Source organism: Apteryx mantelli, chromosome 1, assembly GCF_036417845.1.
Source record: "Apteryx mantelli isolate bAptMan1 chromosome 1, bAptMan1.hap1, whole genome shotgun sequence".
Taxonomy (NCBI): Eukaryota; Metazoa; Chordata; class Aves; order Apterygiformes; family Apterygidae; genus Apteryx; species Apteryx mantelli.
Window position 1 is genome coordinate 4,128,413 of NC_089978.1, and position 18,126 is coordinate 4,146,538.

Genomic DNA, 18,126 nt, shown 5'->3' on the forward strand with positions numbered 1-18,126 from the left:
AGTGGAGGCCAAGAAATGTGTGGCTCATTCTCCTTTGGTCCGAGCCAATACGGTGCATGCGAGCATTGCTGCAACCAAGAGAGGCTGCGGTGATGGACGTTGCGCTGGTTGCTAGAGATGCTTTTTATAAACATGACTTGCAACTGTGACTCATGTTTCTTTCTTGCCAGGGTGTTTGCTGCAAGCAGGGACCCTGATTCATCCAACCCTACCTGAGGCAATGCTTATCAGTCTCCTGCATCCAGCTGGGAAGACTTCAGTGTATTTCAATATTGTGAAATGCTGATCATTTATCACAAGGGGGGGGGGGGAACCCACATTGTTTGCTCTTTTCTGTCTTCTTTTCTACTGTTCTTGCTGGAATTCCCTCAACAAGGATAAAATCTCATGTAAGCCACTCACAGAAAGGCTTTATACTTAAGTAACTAAAACCAGGGTTTGATTCACCACCTCCATACTCAATCATACCTGTTGTCCTGCGGTCATATCTGTTGTCCAGCTTTTTCCTTTTTAACCATAGACAGTCCTTGTAAAACATCAGTATCAAGAGCTAGAGCTGTGTGGCTGAATGGGTGTCTCTGGCTACTAAAACCTGTTTTGCAGACAAGATAGATATTCCCCTGCTACTCTGCCTTCCCTTGTGATATAAGTCTCAGTGTTGGAGCTATAGTGTTCCTTTTTCGGGACGTGTATGCAAGGCCTAGAAAAGCCATGATCTTGGGCATGGAGAGAGCTTCAGGTTAGAAGAAAGCTCAGGAGACCACCGAGTCCAACCCTCTACAGAAAGGCATAAGCAGGTGTATAAGGACTGTGCTGCCAGTTTATAAAACCCCAGAGCAGAAATGAGCCCAGGCTTTCACAGTGCTCCTCTCCCATCAAGTTAGTAAGTTTTCCTTGGAGCCAACCTAAATTTGCTTTGCTGCAAATTATGCAAAGACAATTAGCATGTTCCCTCTGTGGTCGTCTTTTCTTTAGGCAGAACAGTTGCCACTCCACCAATCTTCCTTAATAAGTCATGTTTTGTTGGTATTTTAGCATTCTTGTTCTTCTGTAAGCTTTTTCTGTGTTTGCTAACCATTTTTACTGTCTTTTTTCACAGTGCCGTTGGCTTTTAAAAGTGTTATGGCTCAAAGGTATGGTTGGATCATTAAGATAAAGCTAAGATGAAATGAGAGAGGCTAAAGATGACTCTTTTCCAAGGCTAAAATAATTCAGGTCTGCCCTTCTGTTCCTTTCTTTCACCTGATAGGTATGAACTAAAGTCACAGAATTCAGTTAAAAAGATGCTTAGCTTTTTTTTCTTTCTTTTTTTTAACCTGAGACACAGGATAGTGACTGTGTCTGTTAACTGGCTTACAAGGTACAGCTGATTTCTTGCCCAAGCATGAAATGTCTTCCCCAGAGAAGCCTCATTGCTCGGATCTTCTATACCTTTCCTTAAAACAAAATGAAAATCACAGTCCAGCAGAGGCTGGGAGGCTGTCGTGACAAAATGAATTGGAGCAAAAGATAATCACCCATTGTTATGCTGCAGAACTCCTTGACCAGTTGGGATTTCTCCAAGAGCCAATTGGACTTGATGAATAGCAGTAATTTCAGAGCCAGGCGTAGTCTCAGGATTTACAGTTTTCCACATCTTCCACATGAAGGAGAAGGAAAAAAAGAAGTTTGTAATCAGCTCCAAGTCAGCAGCCTAGACTATCTCCTGCAGCTACCAGCTGGTGAGGTGTTTGCGAAGGAACGACTCATGTCTGCAACAAACATAAGCCACTATCCAGTTTCCAGAATGCTCATTCATTTATTCATTTGACTGTCCAGAATTGTAATTTATACAGTCTATGCTAGAGATGTTGGAAAGCAGGTGACTCTTTCAGCTGGATTGAAAGAAGTTCTGTTTTTGCTTTATCTTCCTTACAGAACTGTTTCCTTTAAGGAAACTGTCTTTGCATGTGGCATCCTTACCATGGGGAGTTTCTTTGCTGTTATTTCTCCTGTTCTAGAGCTAATATACAAAGGCAGCCAGTTGCACCCGTATCCCATACTGCAATCTCCCCTGTAATGTAATGATTAATGCCCTCAATATAATTCCCTGTCCTCATAGAAGAAATATGTTGGTCATTGGATCCCACCGTGACCAAATCCTATTCAGACAGACTCCATGCTAGCGTCAGACACGTGAGAATTAATGTAAAAGTGCCCTCTTGTGGCAGATGGATGAGGAATCATTAATCATTATTTTGGGGAAACTGATAACATCACTGGGTTTGTGATTTCTGTATAGTTTCTGGTCTTGATACACCTTAGTGAGAGGGACAGCGTGACTGTGAGGTCTTTGAGCTGTCCTAACAGTCAATCTATTCAATGGTTCTCATTGTATCTCTGTTGCTGCTTGGAGCCCTGGTCGCCAGTCGGGATCCCATTGAGCTCTGACCCAAAGGTAGTCCTTCATCACCAGGAATTATGTCCTCTGCATGTGCCATAAGGAACATTCTCTAAAAAACCAGAGCATGGGACCAGTCCCACTTCTCCTGGCCCCAGAGAAGCCCCCCGAAACCCAGACTCGTCTCTGTGAGCGGGGAGGGAAGGGGACAGCTGTGGCTGCCACTGACCTCCCATCCACGAGGGAGTGATGCGTCCAGGTAATGCATCCCTAGAGCCCATAAGGAGGGAAAGCTGATTTTCTGTTCACTGCTGTTTCTTGCTACTTTGTCGGTAGTGGGATCTTGCAATAATTTCCTTTGTTTAATAACACCTTCACCTGGTTAGTGGTGATTTCAGAGTAACCTGCAAACACCATGGTGTTCTGTTCCTTCAGGAGATGTCCTTAAAACTAATGCCCTAGGAGAGACCCGCTCTGCCCAGCTCTCCAGATTACTCCTCAAGGCATCCAGAGGATTTCAAGGTCGGCTTCCCTCAGCCATACATATCTGGGAGCTGGCAATGGAGGGCTCAGGGAGGAACAAATATCTTCTGGGCTCTAGAGTTAACCAGGAAAGGTTTGGGGCTGGCGGCAGTGCGGTGGGGAGCGTGCCTGGCTCTCGGCCGTCTCAGGGAGCACGCAGCCAACAGCCAGCTGTCACGGTTTGGGGTTTCCTTTGCTTCAGGTAGATCTGCTGGGAATGAAGTGTTTGCAGCTGCAGAGCAGAAACCAGACTGGGGCAACCCACGTGCCTGAAACCATGAGCCTGCTTAAAACAACACCCTCTCCAGAAGAGATGATTTAATAACAATAACGTAATAAAGCAATCTGGGGGTTTTGTTCTGCCTGTTCTCAGGGCTGTGATTCAGTGCTGCTCGCCCTATTAGCCGTTCCTGCACATTGTCTGAAGCAGTCACCCATTAAGTACCTAATTAATCAGAAGCCTGGGCGGACCTGTGTCCCTATGATGATAGCCGTAAAAGGGGAGTTTTATAGACCCTTTTCTTTTGTTCCTTCTTTATTTTGAAAAAGGATGTGGGGTTTTCTTTGCACTAATGATTATTCTGTAGCACCCACGACATGTTCCCTCCTCCAGCTTTCTCTATCACTTTCCTTGCTCCAAAGAAGACAGATTTATGACTGGGCTAGATGGTCCTGCTTCTAAGGAATTGACTAAGAGAAGACAAAAAGCAGAACAGGAATGGGATTTAGGTCTTTCTGTCCAGATCAGCCATACAAGTTAGGCAGGTAGATGAATGCTACAGGCACTTTGGGATACCTGTCGCTCTTCAGTCAAGAGGAAGTCAATGTGTCCCAGGTGGCAGGGTTGCTACAAGCTAGCTTGATTTGCTGGTGTTACCATGCAGCATCACATTCTCCATGCTTTATCTTCACTTTCATGCCACACTGGTGGGTACCGCTGGGATCTCAGCTTCTTTTGTGCTCTGGTATCTAAAAATCTTAAATCAAAATGTGACCAAAGGTGACTAAAAGTTCCCACCTGAAGACACGTCTCTGGTGGGGGAGGATAGATGAGGTGGGGTCAAACCAAGGTACTGTTGGGGGGGTGTTACAGATCAGAGGCACTGTGGAGGTATGTGGCACATCTGAGGTTAGTGCTTTAGGACAGGAATGAGGTCCTGGACTCCTCTTGGTGTCATATAGTGCCTGTTTGAGGAAGGACTGTCTTTTTTAGGACACGGCTACAGAGCATCTAGCACAAGGCACACTTGACCTAGCTCTGGGCTCTTAAATACTTCTGGAATACAAATGACAGCAATGCCAATAATGTCAACAGGCATGCATTTTGCTGGCTGACAAGAAGCAGCATTGTAAATGCCTGTCAGCTCTACAGAGGTTAAAAATAAAAATAAAAAAGAAATCCTGAGCATTGTGATTGCTTCCATGCACTAGTGGTAAAAGGGAGGAACCAAAAATGACATGAAATACCCAGGCCAGGAAGCATGGGAGGAAAAGCCAGTACAGCAGAGGCTGGACCAGTCAAAATCATGAGTCGGCTCCTGCCCCAGTTCTTGGCTTGATATCTATGAGATTATAGAAACAGCATACAGCTGTGATGGTCCCATTTTCAGATCCTCACTTTCAATTTGTTGCTGTTATAACCGTGCAAACTAGTGACTTGCTCTTTTTGGATGGAAGCTCGTGGTGGTCCGGCTCTGAGCAGGAGGTTGGGCTGGAGACCTCTAGAGATCCCTACCAGCAGGCCCTGCTATAATTGCAGGATGTTCACAATTCAAAGAACAGCTCGGTTTGGTCCTACTCCCGGCTGGGAGGCCTTGAACAACTCATTTCACCTCTGTGGACCTTTCCCTTCCGCAAGGGTCCTGTGAGTCCTTCAGGACAGCAAATGCCTCTCCCTGTGCAATGAGCTCCTGCCTCTCCCTTTGAGGGTACTGATCTCTGTGGGAGCCTAGGTGCTACTGAAGTATTCATGATTGATAATAACACTATGTTGGGGGGCCAGTTTATCAGGAAACACCATGACGGGAATTATGATCATCATTTAAAGGCATTTTTCTCCTACCTCTGGTGGGTGATCAGATTTCAGGAAACAAGAACAGTCTTGCTGCCTTATTATGAGAGATGGATGCTACTGTTTGGAGCATTTGCCCATCGATCTACTTCCCCGCCACCCTCTCTCATTGAGGGATGCTCTGCTCATTTGTGTGGAAAAGCTTCCCAAAGCTTTCTAATTTACTTTGCTTCCTTCATGGTGGTGGATTTATCTCTGCTTTGCAAAGCACCATTATTTATTCCGCTGCTTCCCTGAGCTTTCCCCTCCCAGCGGCAGGCCCTCTTGCATGGAAAGATGGATCTCTATTTTCTTAAATGCTCAGGCAATTATGTTCATTCTGCAAGTGATCCCAGAGGGGAGTCTTCTAGTCAGCCCTGCCTTTGGCTGCAAATCCTTTTTCAATATGGCAAGCGCCTGTAGCTGACCCCTCTTCAACCCGAACTGTATGGTTATCGCTCCCTGACCCTGTCGGCCACACTTCAGCAGTTTCCAAATGGGTCTCTGCAGGGTTTCCAGCCCTCTCCCTGTGCCTTCTCTGTCCCTCCCTTGGGTGAGATGCATCCCACCGTGGCCCTGGATAGACACAACCTCTTGTGTCCATGCTGAACATGTGAAGAGGAGCGCTAAGAAAACCTCAGATGAGACTTGCTAAGGCACTTGTTTGGTTTCTCCTCCTCTTTATAGTCATGTTCCCCCTCCCTGGTCTATTATCAGCACAAGTGTGTTGCAATTTGGGGTCCCTTTCCTGCAGAACAGATGTACCCAGGCTGATCTACCCTGAACTACCAGTACCAATTTTATTCATATAAGGTCACACTATCCTCAGCATGCAAATGCCTTGGCAGGAACTCTGCAATCCTTATGGCTGATATCAGCTGGATCTACATCTCTGTTTATTTTAATTTACCCAAGAGTCACAACTATCCTCATAGCCTGTGTTTCCTTGCACCCCCTTAATCCTCATCGCTGTGGTCATCTTCACAAGAGTTTCTTTCCTGAGTACATTTTGGGTTTAAGTCATCTGGCTTGCTTTTAACTTGGCTCTCTTCAGAAACCTTTAAGCCTGTTGGCCACTTTAAGCCAGCAAGAGGGAACTGCTTATATGTTTTGTGAACACAAGCAAGCGAGTAAAAGAAATCCTAGTTCTCCGTGGAAGGAAAGGCTGAGGGTGGAGCAGTGTTAGGTTACGTGATAAGAAGCTCATCTGCACGCACACAAAAGAGCACCAAGGAACAAGGGCAGGTGGGGGAACCCAAATCACTTGCTCAGAGGAGCAGACACCCTGTCCGGACTCCTCTGGGGCTGTCCCAGGAAACCATCAGCCCCATGTCCAGCTGTGAAATCCAGCAAGATGAGTCAAGGGGAGCAGCTCTCTGGAGCACCTTTTGGACTGTCTGTCGATTTCGGTGACATGTCCGTGTTGACCTGTGTGGGCGGCTGTGTATATGTGTACTGTATATGTGATTTTGTGCGGGTGCCTACTGGAAAACATGCTCAGCCTCGCTGCTGGTTGGATACGGAGCTGCAGCAGCATCCCCTCTGTTGGGCTACCAGATTCAGCCCCTGCTAAGAAGCACAACCCTTGTTAGACATCAGAAGATCCAAGCGTAGTTGTGGGGCACCAGACTCATTCAGGCCCACTGCTCATGGAAACAACTTGCAGCATTTATAGGATTTGCTGTTCAAACATTACAGCATCCAGAGATGCGACCAATTAACCTTAAAGTAAGCTGAGGCAGGATACGGTTGTTTCAAGGGTAAATAACACAACTGTCTCGTAGTGTTTCCCGTCTATGTTTTATATCTGAGAAGACTGGCGTGAAGTCACCGGGCAGGTTTTTTAAATTATTATTATTATTATTAAAAGGCCGGCTGCCATGGTAGACATAAAAGAGATATCATGTTCATTGCTCATTCCTTGGACTGCGACGCACATGTTCCAGAGCGAACAGATCCCACCGCAAAGGAATTTCCAGTCTAGTTAGATTGATAAATTGGCGCTTCCCCACAGAGACTCCTGTTACACGTTTCGGCTTAGTGACAGCCTGGTATCGTTACGAGGGATGCTTTCCATAGCCGGCGCGAGGCACAGAGCCGGCTCATCCCACGAGAGTAGTTAGTTTGGGTGTCTTGGCTGTGTGCCGGGGGGGGCTGCATGGTTTACTGAAATATATGTGTCTTGCCCTGCTGGGTGAGGGTGCGGGAAGGCACGGCCGAGGATGCTCTGCTGTCGCGGCCCGTGCCTGGCTGCGCGTCCCCGTGCTCTATAGGAAGGATGTGCTCCTTTCGCTTGCCCTGGCAAGCAGCATCCTGTGTGTTTTCCTCCTGCATCCCTGCACTATCCCGGCTGCTTTGGCCTGACGCGAATTAATTGGGTATCACAGTGACGAGGACAGAAACTGCTGCCGCTGGCGTTGTGTTTTGCATCCGATGGAGTCCGACAAAAGGTTTCTGGTCCTCACCCCCTTGCTGAAGCCTTGGGTGGTGTTACCGTGCTATCAGAGAGCTGCTGCCTCCCTCCCCCAGCAGTGGTGGCTTTTCTGTGCAATCCAGGTCCAGGGCTGAACACGGCCTCCACAGTGCGGTCCTTGTTTGTGCACTGTGCATTAAACAGGACTGGGTTTCATGCTGAGCTTTTGCGAAAGGAGAAAGGCCTTCCGTGGAAGGATGGAGATTCATGTTTTGCAGTCAGTTAAAAAGCATTAGTTTAAGAGCATTGACAGCAGCTTTAAGGAGATGGCAGATGTAGGTAAAGGTTTTGGTTGCACAGGCACCCATTTCTCAGCTCAATGAAAGGAGTAATTAACATCTCTCATGTCCTAGGACAGTGAAGCACAATGTGGTTACCTGAACGAAACACTCCTAGCAAGTGAACAAAGTTTCTGCTGTTTTTTTCCCAGTGGAGTTATACTTGGAAGCCAGCTATACGGATAATACGGTCTTCATGTGGCTATCAGAAAGCCTGTGACTTTTACCATGTGGTATTATCCCTTCCCACAGGTAAAAATGTGCCAGCATGACAATTCAGTTGTGTCTATATATTTTTGTTTCAGAATTTCTGCTTTTTTTTTTTTTTCCTACCAGTCCTATTTCAACTCCTCCCTTGTTTTCCCCAGCTGATGGAGATGTGTTGGGGATACAGACTAAAAGAAGGCTGAGAAACAGGATGTTTTGGGCACAAAACACAAAAGAATGAAGCAACTTTTGCTTCTGTTTGATTGTTCACATCATCTCGGGAAGCAGGATTTTTGTGAATGTTTGCTACAAACAGACATTCTACCAAAAAAAAAAAAAAATTGATTTGTGTCCCCTGTTTCTTCACCTAGCTGACATGATCCTTTGATGTCCCAAACACTAGCAGCCTCTCAATGGCATGGTATGGGGATGTTTTTCTGGTGGATCAGTGGTTAGTATGCTTACGGAGCAGAGGAAAGAGTTAAAAATATTAAAAACTGGGAGAGAAGAAGCCAAAAACCTCGGGGTAAAGATATGTGGAAACCAGGGGGATTGAGAATCTGACCTTGTAGACACACATGACACAAATCTTCCCTGTCCCTCCACGAGGCAAGCATGACTTGGACACCATGGCTGGGATGGGACCAGAAAAGCTTACAGCACTCCAAGGGGGGAAAAAGAGCAGGACACATGGATTCGCTCATCTACAAAGGCTTGGCTGGAAATGTAAGAATTTAAATGAACTCTCCAGCAGGCAAAATACGCCAGGCCATCATAACAAACAGCAGGAGATACAAGTGCAAATTCACTCCAGCATTGTCCCGCCAGACTCCAGCGATAAAGTCGAGATCAGCACGAGGATGGTGGATATCGGAGGAGGCAGAGCAGTCCTGGGGAGGGAAGCGCAGACAAGGCGAGGTCAAAATGTCTGCGACACGTAAAGGGGAAGCAGAAGAGTAAGAGAAGATATGATAAACGATGATAAAGATATGATAATACCTGTCCCCTGTTGTGAAGCCAAGGAGACACTTAGGACTTGCTCAATCCTTTGCAACTAGCACTGGGGGCTCCTGGCCTCTGTGAGGATTGCCGTCCTGTGAGCAATGGTAGCAGTGCACCCTAATATCAAAGGATCTGTGTTTCCTATTTGGATTCCCTGGTGTCTACTAACCATGAACCTTACTGAAGCTTTTTCAGTGGTTAAGATGTTCACAGCTGTCTCCCATGTGGATCTGCTGTCTAATAAGGACAGAAACCACTCTACCTGCTTTTCCTCAGTGGAGGCATTTATATTGTCTCTCTCTGTCTCTCTCTCTCTCTCTCTCTCTCCTTTCCTACCTTCTTTTCACAAAACATGTTGGAACTTAAGTACTTCAGAGACTGCTGCTTTTCTGTCAAATTAACTGGAAATTGGTGAAGTGGCTCAAAAATTGCTAGAGGAAAAGCAGACAGTCAGTCAGACAGATACATACTTCCTCCCACACACTCAGAGAGTGATTATACAAATCTCGTCTTCCTAGGATGTAGCAATTCACTCCCTCTTCTGTCAAACCCTGGCAGCAAAGAGAAATTGCAACCCTCGGACCTGCGGCGTATTTCTCAGCAGTGGAGTTGCTATAGTTCTATTTTCCTTTCTAATACTCTTTTTCTGCAGAAGAAAGCCCACGAGCCTGTTTATTACCTGTAATTCCCTTTCTGTTTGCTTCGGTGGGGTGGTGGGGAATTGTGTGAAAAATGTAGATATGGAAGACTCCACGTTGTGAAGGAAGTAGGTAGGAGATACTGTGGATGCCTGTAATCTCTGGTGTGACTGCTAGGGCAAAACAGAGAGCCTCACAAGAAGGTTTACTATTTTTGCAGCAGATACTCAGGTACAATTGGCTGTAGGAGAATGAAGAGATGGGTTTATGCACATTGGATGGCCTTGGACCAGCTTAGACGCCTGGGAGAGTCAGGGTGCTTGGCCTGTGAACAGTCCCACAGATGGAAGAAGTCACAGAGACCTGCTCTGCCAACAAGTTCAGTAGGCACTTATCAATGGCAACAGACTCCTAAGGGTTAAATAAAACCCCCAAACTGTGGGCTTTAGCTGCTGTCCCCTCAGTTGTCACCTTGTGCTCCTGCAGTGCCAGAGCTCTCCTCTATCTGTCCCCATAGCCCTGTCCTCAGGCTTGGAGCAACCTTGTCCCCTTATCCGCAGGGCACCGAAACTCAACATGGCCTGGACCACTGGGAAACTCTGACCCAGCTGTGCCTGTGCACCAGGAATAAAGGATCCATGGTCCCGCAGCGTAAGATGATGCTCTACCAAGTTGTGATACAGCAGAATAAACCCAGAGTCTCACTGGGGAAGAGGTGGGCTCCCACAGAGATTGATATAGCTGGGCGTCTCCACTCCAGACTGGGCATAGACCAAGATGCAGAACAGACTAGCCTGTCGGAGTGGGACCCCTCTGATTTCCCTGTTCCATATGTTTTCTGCTGTGCAAATTAAAAATGGCATTGTTAATTTTCCCCCCACGCTCTCTGGACTTCAAAAAGACATAAACTGCCATGACCCACCCTTTGGTGCCTGCCTCATTGTGCCTTTTCCCACCATTCAGAGTGGGAAAATCCCACCACTGGATTTAAGCAGTAGCCTGGGGGAATAGGGGGAGGCAGGGAAGTATGTGTGAGTCCGTTTACACCCTCAGTGAACTTAGCCTGAAGAAAAGGCTCTTGGATACCCCAGTTTGCACCCTCTTTGAACAGAAATGGATCCAGCTGCCCTACTCTGGGAGAGCCCTGTCATCAGGATTTCAGCTAAAACACAGCTGTCTCTCTTTAGCTGTGCCATGTTTAAATGTAAAAACCATCATATTGCTTTCTATGATATTCTTAATTCACATTCCTGCATTTGTTGTTTGTAGCTGATAATGCACTTGAGCGTTTCTGTTGGTACATAAGACCCAGGGAGCTGGTGGGGACATGGCAAGGTGAGGCACGTTCCCAAGGAGGCCCAGCAGTGCCACTGTGAGATCTTCCTCCCCCATGGCTTGCTTTGAGCCTGCCCGTAGATTAGATTCGAAGCATCCCCCGCTGTTGCTGAAGAAGAGACAACTTTGGGATGCGTTTTGGGGCACAGGGATATGGAGTGCTTAGTGCCGCTCAGGTCCTCTTTGATCAGACCACACAAGGAGGTGAGCAAGCCATAGCCTCTCTCCTCCTGGAGCTCCTGAGTCCAGCCTGAGACTTCATCCGCATGTGTGCAGGTGAGCGAGACTTTGAGAGCAGGGTTTGCCTTATGCCTGGCTGGCAGGGTAGGCAGATCTTTGGTCCTTAGTTACAGCAGGAGCGGGGCCAGGCAATAGAGGTAACGTCAGCAGAGAACTTGGGCAAGACTCTGAAACAGAGACCAAATTCCTGTGAGGATGGGGAAGCCATGTCCTGCCTTCCATGCACTGTATTCTCTTGTCCTTTGCCTGTGACATTTACTTAAACGATAAACCTTTCAAGACAGAAACCACATCTTACCGTGTCCACATATTTCTTAGAACCTCAATATCAGCTGTGGCTTCTACACTCTACCACTGCAAAGCAATAAAGAGCACATACATTAAAGGAACATTTGGGTGCTGTGTCATGGCGTAGCACTGTAGGCTTCCTATTATGGTGCAAGTGAGCATTGCAAAATGGCATCTCTTTCCAGGTGGGGAACAGGCCCAATCTCCCCTTCGGATCTGGAAAGTGTGCATGTAGACTTTATCCACAAAGAATATGAGTGCTCTCCGCAGGGCTGCTTTCATGTCACTGCATAATTAATTTATTGGCAGAGACCCTGTCCATATGGTGCAGAAAATATCAATTGCAAGTGAAACCATGGAGCCCTGGTTGTTCTGCTGCAGTGGAAGTGTCTGAAAAAACAGACTATTAGCAAGTCTTGTCATGTGTCTCACTCCTTTTCTTCATGTCCAGGCTCATCAGGCTTGCTCAGGGGAAGTTCCCACTGAAGGCCTATTGATGGCAGTGGGTACCTTGGGAGGAGATATGCAGCAAATATGTCCCTCACAGTGGTAGTGGAGGCCAGGGAAACTTGGGACTGGAGCATGAAACTTGGAAAGCAGCATTGCTGAATTCAGTCCCCTGCACTCATGGGCAACATTAGTATGTTGCCAGAGAGGTTGCGGCGTCTCCATCCTTGGAGATATTCAAAAGACGTCTGGACAGGGTCCTGGGCAACCTGTTGCAGGTGACCCTGCTTGAGCAGAGGGGTTGGACTAGCTGATCTCCAGAGCTCTCTGCCAACCTCAACTATTCTGTAACTCTGTGATTCTAACTTTATAATGGGGTCAAGTACACAGAACACTTACTCCTTTCCCTCTCCCACAACACACTACAGCCCTTATCACTCTATAGCACGTGTCAGTACCAACACACTAACTGTAATGTGCCATGGGAAAAGAATAAGAGAGACCAGGACATTTGCTAGTTTCTGAGGTTCCCACAGCAGGAAAGAGTCCTTAAGCATGCGTGCCTGATGCCTCTGGTGAAAACGTGCTCTCAGAGAAGCCTGCTGCGCAAATACTCTGGTTCTGCAGTGCTCCCGAGGGAGAGAATTTTACTGCTCAAAGACACCAGCAGCCATAGGAATGCTTGATCCACAGGGAGAAGGACCACAGCTTTTTACGGGTTTATGCAGCACTAGTGGCAGGTCCTGCTTGCGGTGTCTGTTGTAATGCAGTCGTGGTGGTCCTGGGGTCTAGGAAAGGAGTTTGGTGGTTCACTCCAGCTGGGAATGGGAAGATCATCCGTAATGTCTTGACTCTCCCAGGCAGGCTTGGCACACTACCCAGGGATGTTATTCTACCTTGGAATGGGAGAAGAGGGCTTCCTTCTGCATGGACCAAGCAGAGGCAGTGCTGGAGCTGCCTTGTCCTGCTGCATCCCGGGGCTCTGAGTCTGTCCTTGAGCCCATGCTGCAGCCTGGGAGACAGGAGGTCTGACTGGACTGGATTCACTGTCAGCATTATGGGGCCTTTTATGGTAGCTCCCCAGCCTCTCTGCTTTTGCACTGCACGGAGGAGTCCTCTGTGGTGTCTGGCAGGCTGGACATAATCTGTGCGCTGCCAAATCAAAAACCCAGTCCCAAAGAACAGAAGTAAACTCCAAGAAGTGGGAATCATCCAGAAGAGAAGGATGGAGACGACCGGATGAGCTCTTGGAGTTTTCTTACTTCCTTAATTTCTATAAACTTAAAAAGAAGTTGGACAAGGCCACAGGTTTATAACTTAGTCTTGAAAGGGCTGATATCCATTGTTTGGGGTTTTTTTTTGGTATTACAATCATTTCTCAGTAGGAGACATTCCCATAAAGCTCCCCCGGACTTGGACATGGATATCATTAAAGCAGGTGTCTTTGTTTTTAAGAGATGCCGGAGCTCTGATGTTTCTTTTGTGTCTGAACTGAGTGTAAAATTGTCAGTAGGGCTCCTCTGGGCTATTTGACTCCTCTCGATACAGACAGGCCAGCCTCCACCGGGCAGTGCCTCCCTGGAGGGGCGAGTGTAGGGGGAGCTGAACAGTCCCTGAAGACTCAATCCATACTATTTAGTAGCAAAGGGGTGGGGGGGGAAGCCCACTTCGATTCCCAAGTAAATCTGCATCTGTATGCACACGGACACGCACCACTCTCCTCTTTTCTCCTTCTCTGCCTTCGGGCAGAGTTTGCCCAAAGAAACCTCTATCCGCTGTCTTTTACTGCTTGATTTAGAGCGCGCAGTGATGGGTCATTGCATCCTGGGGAGATGACCGTCTGTTCCTCTCACACCTCAGTCCCTCCTCCCTCGCGGCCCCTGAAGGAGCCGCTTTGAAGAATACACCCCCCCGGCATGTGCAGAATAGACCGGCTCCAAGCATGCAGAGAGAGGCAGACTCGTCTTTCGGGGCTGGGGCCCTGCAGGGCAGTTTGTTGTTCAGTCAGTATATCACTCCACATGGACCGCAACATGACAACCCCATCATAATATTTGTGAGGAATCGCTTCCTCAGCGTCTTATGTTACATTAACATCAACGCTTTAGCGTTGCAAAGGGAGACCAAGGGTTACATGTTGCTAGCTATAGGTCAGAAAACATAACAATCTGAATTCTTCTTTTTTTTTCATTAAAAAAATAACAACTTGCATTTAACAGACTGTTTCATTACAGTGGGGGCTTGGGAGGGGATGACTACCTTTGCTTTGAAACAGATGGACTGGTATTCATAGGTCTTCACTCACTCCACTCCTGGCATTGCTTTTAGATGATGGCAAGGGTTGTCTCTCATGGATGGGCCTTATCCTAAGAGCTGGAAAGAGTGTCGCTCGATTCCTGATAATCTCTGTGGAAGCAAAGGATGCTCCACAGCTCTCAGAGAGGAATCATAGCTGTTTACTACAGGTCTTGACATTGTCACAAACTGGTGCCATCCTACTGCTCTGTCCCACAGTATCCAAGCTGTGGACCCTTGACTATAGGTTTGAGGTGTTCAGGCACCCACTGCGTTTGGAGACACCTTTATGAAGGCACCACAATTACATCACTGAATCCAGGAATAAGTCTTGGTTGCTTTAACACAGGTGTCTGGAGTCATCTTATGTATTGCAGAACATCCCAGCAAGCCTCCAGTTCTCCAGAAAGGTTCAGTGCTCCCCGTGTACTGTATCACAGTTGCCAGCCACACATCCTATGGGATCTCACCAGATGCCTGAGTTCAGGCACGTGGATCCACCCATGTGGATTAACACTTTTGAGAATTTAGACATGCAGCCTCAAGAGAAAGAGAAAGACAACATCCTTATCAAGAGAATCAGTATCAAGAGAAAGTATCAAGAGAAAGACAACATCCTTAGGAGGTAGGGGATTATCTCCATATCACAAGTGAGAGGCTAACCACAGAGTAAACCAAGTGACTTGCCCAAGAAAAACAAGATGCCTGTAGCAAAGCCAGGAATTTAATCCGGGTCTGCTGCACCCTCCTTTGATTTTCTTGCCTTTGGCCATCCTTCTTTCCTGCTATATTTGGGATGTAACGAATTGCACAAAAGCATAGATCAGCAAAGGCGCGTAAATGCTTCCCTTTCAAGACTTAGGTGCTTCAGTATGTTGGAGAGTATAATCCTGAATGACTGATTGGCTTTCTGTAGTATCTCCTGTTCTAAAATAATAGTTCCTAAACCATCAGGTAGTTCACATAGGTGCTAGCTGATTGGGAATTAAGATGTCACCTTGAACTAGGTCTCTCCTTGCTTCTAGCTGTGAAGTCCCTTTTTAAGACAACAACAAATACTACTGCAAACTTTCCCAGTATTGCATCTCCCAAGAAGTGACTGCTGTGGTTTCCTTTGGGACATTTCCTGTGCAATAGTGAAGAATGGAGCGGAAAACTCAGGGAACAAATCCACTGTTCAACTGTGCTCTGTCATCTGAAAATGTGAAAAGGCCTGCTTTTCTACCAAGACCTGGTGCACAACACTCAACTCTTACCTAAGTCTAGCTGTTGTACGGTGGAAGTTTGCTCTGCTAAAAGAGCACCTGTTGTTCTAGGTACTAGACTCTTTTGTCACACACATTTTTGTCCAAAAGACTAAGTACATGTGATTTTCAGATGTGGTCTGAGCCTATATTTTTTTCTATATGTCGGCACTTATCAGGATCCAATAGTAAATCCCTCATGGTGTACTTCACAAGTGCAAGACTTCAGTACGCTCAGAAGCCAACAGTGGTGTGTTGCAATGCGTCATGCGTGCAATAACACTAGCTAGAGATGTTAACCCGTTCATTTCACACCCAGCCAGAGATCACTCCATAGAAATTAATGCTGACTCTCCCCTACATCTCCCTCGTGTTTGCCCCTGTATCTGATGTTATTTTTGTTCCTTGTCCCAGCCTGTGGGGTATGCACAGATCTAAAGGACAGGCATCCCCTAATCGCAGTCCTGCGTCTGCTGTGAAAGGTAAGAGTCATCTGTCCAAATTTAGATGTCTTCAGGATAGCTGTTGACATGTGACTTCACCATCTAGACACCTGTTACGGTCAGTGGAAAGGATTAACCTCACCCTGGTGTTATTCATCTGATCCCAGGGCAGACAGCTAACCTAGGTCGGATGACCCATGCTCTCGAACTGCCTCTTCTTTCCTTGCGTATAGCAGAGTCTGGACCTGAAGGGCCTGTTCAGACCTAGTTCAGACCCAAAGGGCTCAGTCTGGTTTTCTGCACGTAGGCATCTAGTGCAAGCTGATGCCCTAGGGATTCCCCCACTGTCTCCAGCTTCTGACATGGGAGGATGCTTGCGTCCAGCAGGTCTGAGATCATATTCACCAGCCTCATGGAGTTGTCCCAGATGCCTTCCAAGGGTGTTTTTAAGAGACTGAAGTGAGCTCTGAAAGTGAAGTGAAAGAAATGCCTCCAAAATTGCCATGTGGATGTATTTTCCCCTTCTATGAAATGAAGAGGGCAATTCTTCCATAGGTATAAGACAGTCTGAGACATGATAAAGTGGTGGAGTCAAAGGCCTTTGGCTAGCCTTCAAGATTTCAGCTATCTCAGCTTTTATGAATGTATCTTTCTTTGAGCAGTACACGCTTCCTCATTACAATTTCCTCATTTTGTCTCCTAACATCTTCCATTTTTCCCTGTGTTGTAGTTTGACTCAGCCCGACCGGAGGAACAAAGCAAGCTTCTGAAGGGGCGCCCCTTTGTCTGAGAATGGGCTTACCACAGACTCAGATTTCCATTTCAATTTTGTTTTTTATCGTTCTCATGGGGAGAAGGGAATGGGTGGCAGGACTCTTGGCTTTTGCTCTGGCCGATGTCACAAGCTCCTGGAAATAACGTAGCCTCAATTTCCTTATCTGCCACACAGCAAAGATACTGCCACTTTGCCTGAGGCTAGCGGCAGTTCTAACAGATGTTTGTACAGTGTTTGGAGATATTTGGATGAAAGGCACTACAGAACTATTAAGTAGTCGTGTTATTTATTGTACCTTCCAAGTGGGTCTCCTTAGCAATGTAGTGTGCAAGTAGAGTTATTATAGCACCCCTCCCCCTTGACATGCAATCTACTGCGCTCCCCGTGTCCTTCTGGAACTGAACATCTTCCGCGTAACTTCATGGCACCTCAAGGAAAGCACTCATGCTCCTCTTGTTTCATGAAATACATTGGGCCTGCTTTTCCACTCTCCTAGGCTGCTTTTTCCCCAGTAAATCCTTCGTTTGACTTACTGAGGAAGTCTAGGTTGAGATGACTTGTGTTCTAAATATGCTATTGATGACATCATTAAGCAATTTGAACCTCTAGTCCAGAGGATGGTATCCTACATATTTTTGACAGAGATCACCATTAGAAGAGGTGGTGGTCTTGAATGTCACCACCAGTTTTAACACAGTTGGCACTGGTTGTTCTGACCTCTGTGCTGGGTCAAGTACCATTTTGAAGTGTTTTACCTCCTGATTGTGATACACACTGCCTCTAGGGGTAAAAGTATGAAAAACACAACTCAAAAACATGTGAAAATGTGCTTTCTGGAAGAATTTCCAATGCTTTCTACTCAGATATTTCTAGACAGACTAGAAATCCCAAATGGTATCATCTTTCTAGCAGGGTTTCAGCAGATTCAGACAGAAACTGGAAGAACAAAGAATGGCAACAAGAGTGGGCTGGTCTTTATAGATTTATGTATCAAAGTTGATTGCTTTTTAACTGATTTTTTAAAGATATTCTGTTGCCTTCTGTTGCACCTCTAGAATTCACTTTTTTTTTATACAATTCCTCTACTGTGATCTGCTATATAGGACATCTGCCACATAGCAATCAGCAAATAGGATAAAAATTATTAAAATAAAACTATAACTCTCTAAACCAAAATCACTCCTTTCCTTGGATCCTTATTTTGAAAATAGGAACGTAATTTCTTTGGAGACGTTCAGCTCCCTGTCAAAACTGGTTGAAAAGTCAACATGTGCAGAAGTCTGTGGGGGACAAATAGATGACAGACAGACTGAATATTCAAATAAATCTAATTTCCAGAAAAAAAGGCTATACAATGAAATCTTGCAATGAAATCACGAATGTCTCCATCACTGTATTTCCTGTATTGAACAGAGGAGAACAGAATTGTGGAAGACCTTAAACCAAATCTGGATTTTGGGATCCAAGGCTATCTTTAGAATGAAGTTAATTAAAAAAAAAAAAGAGAGA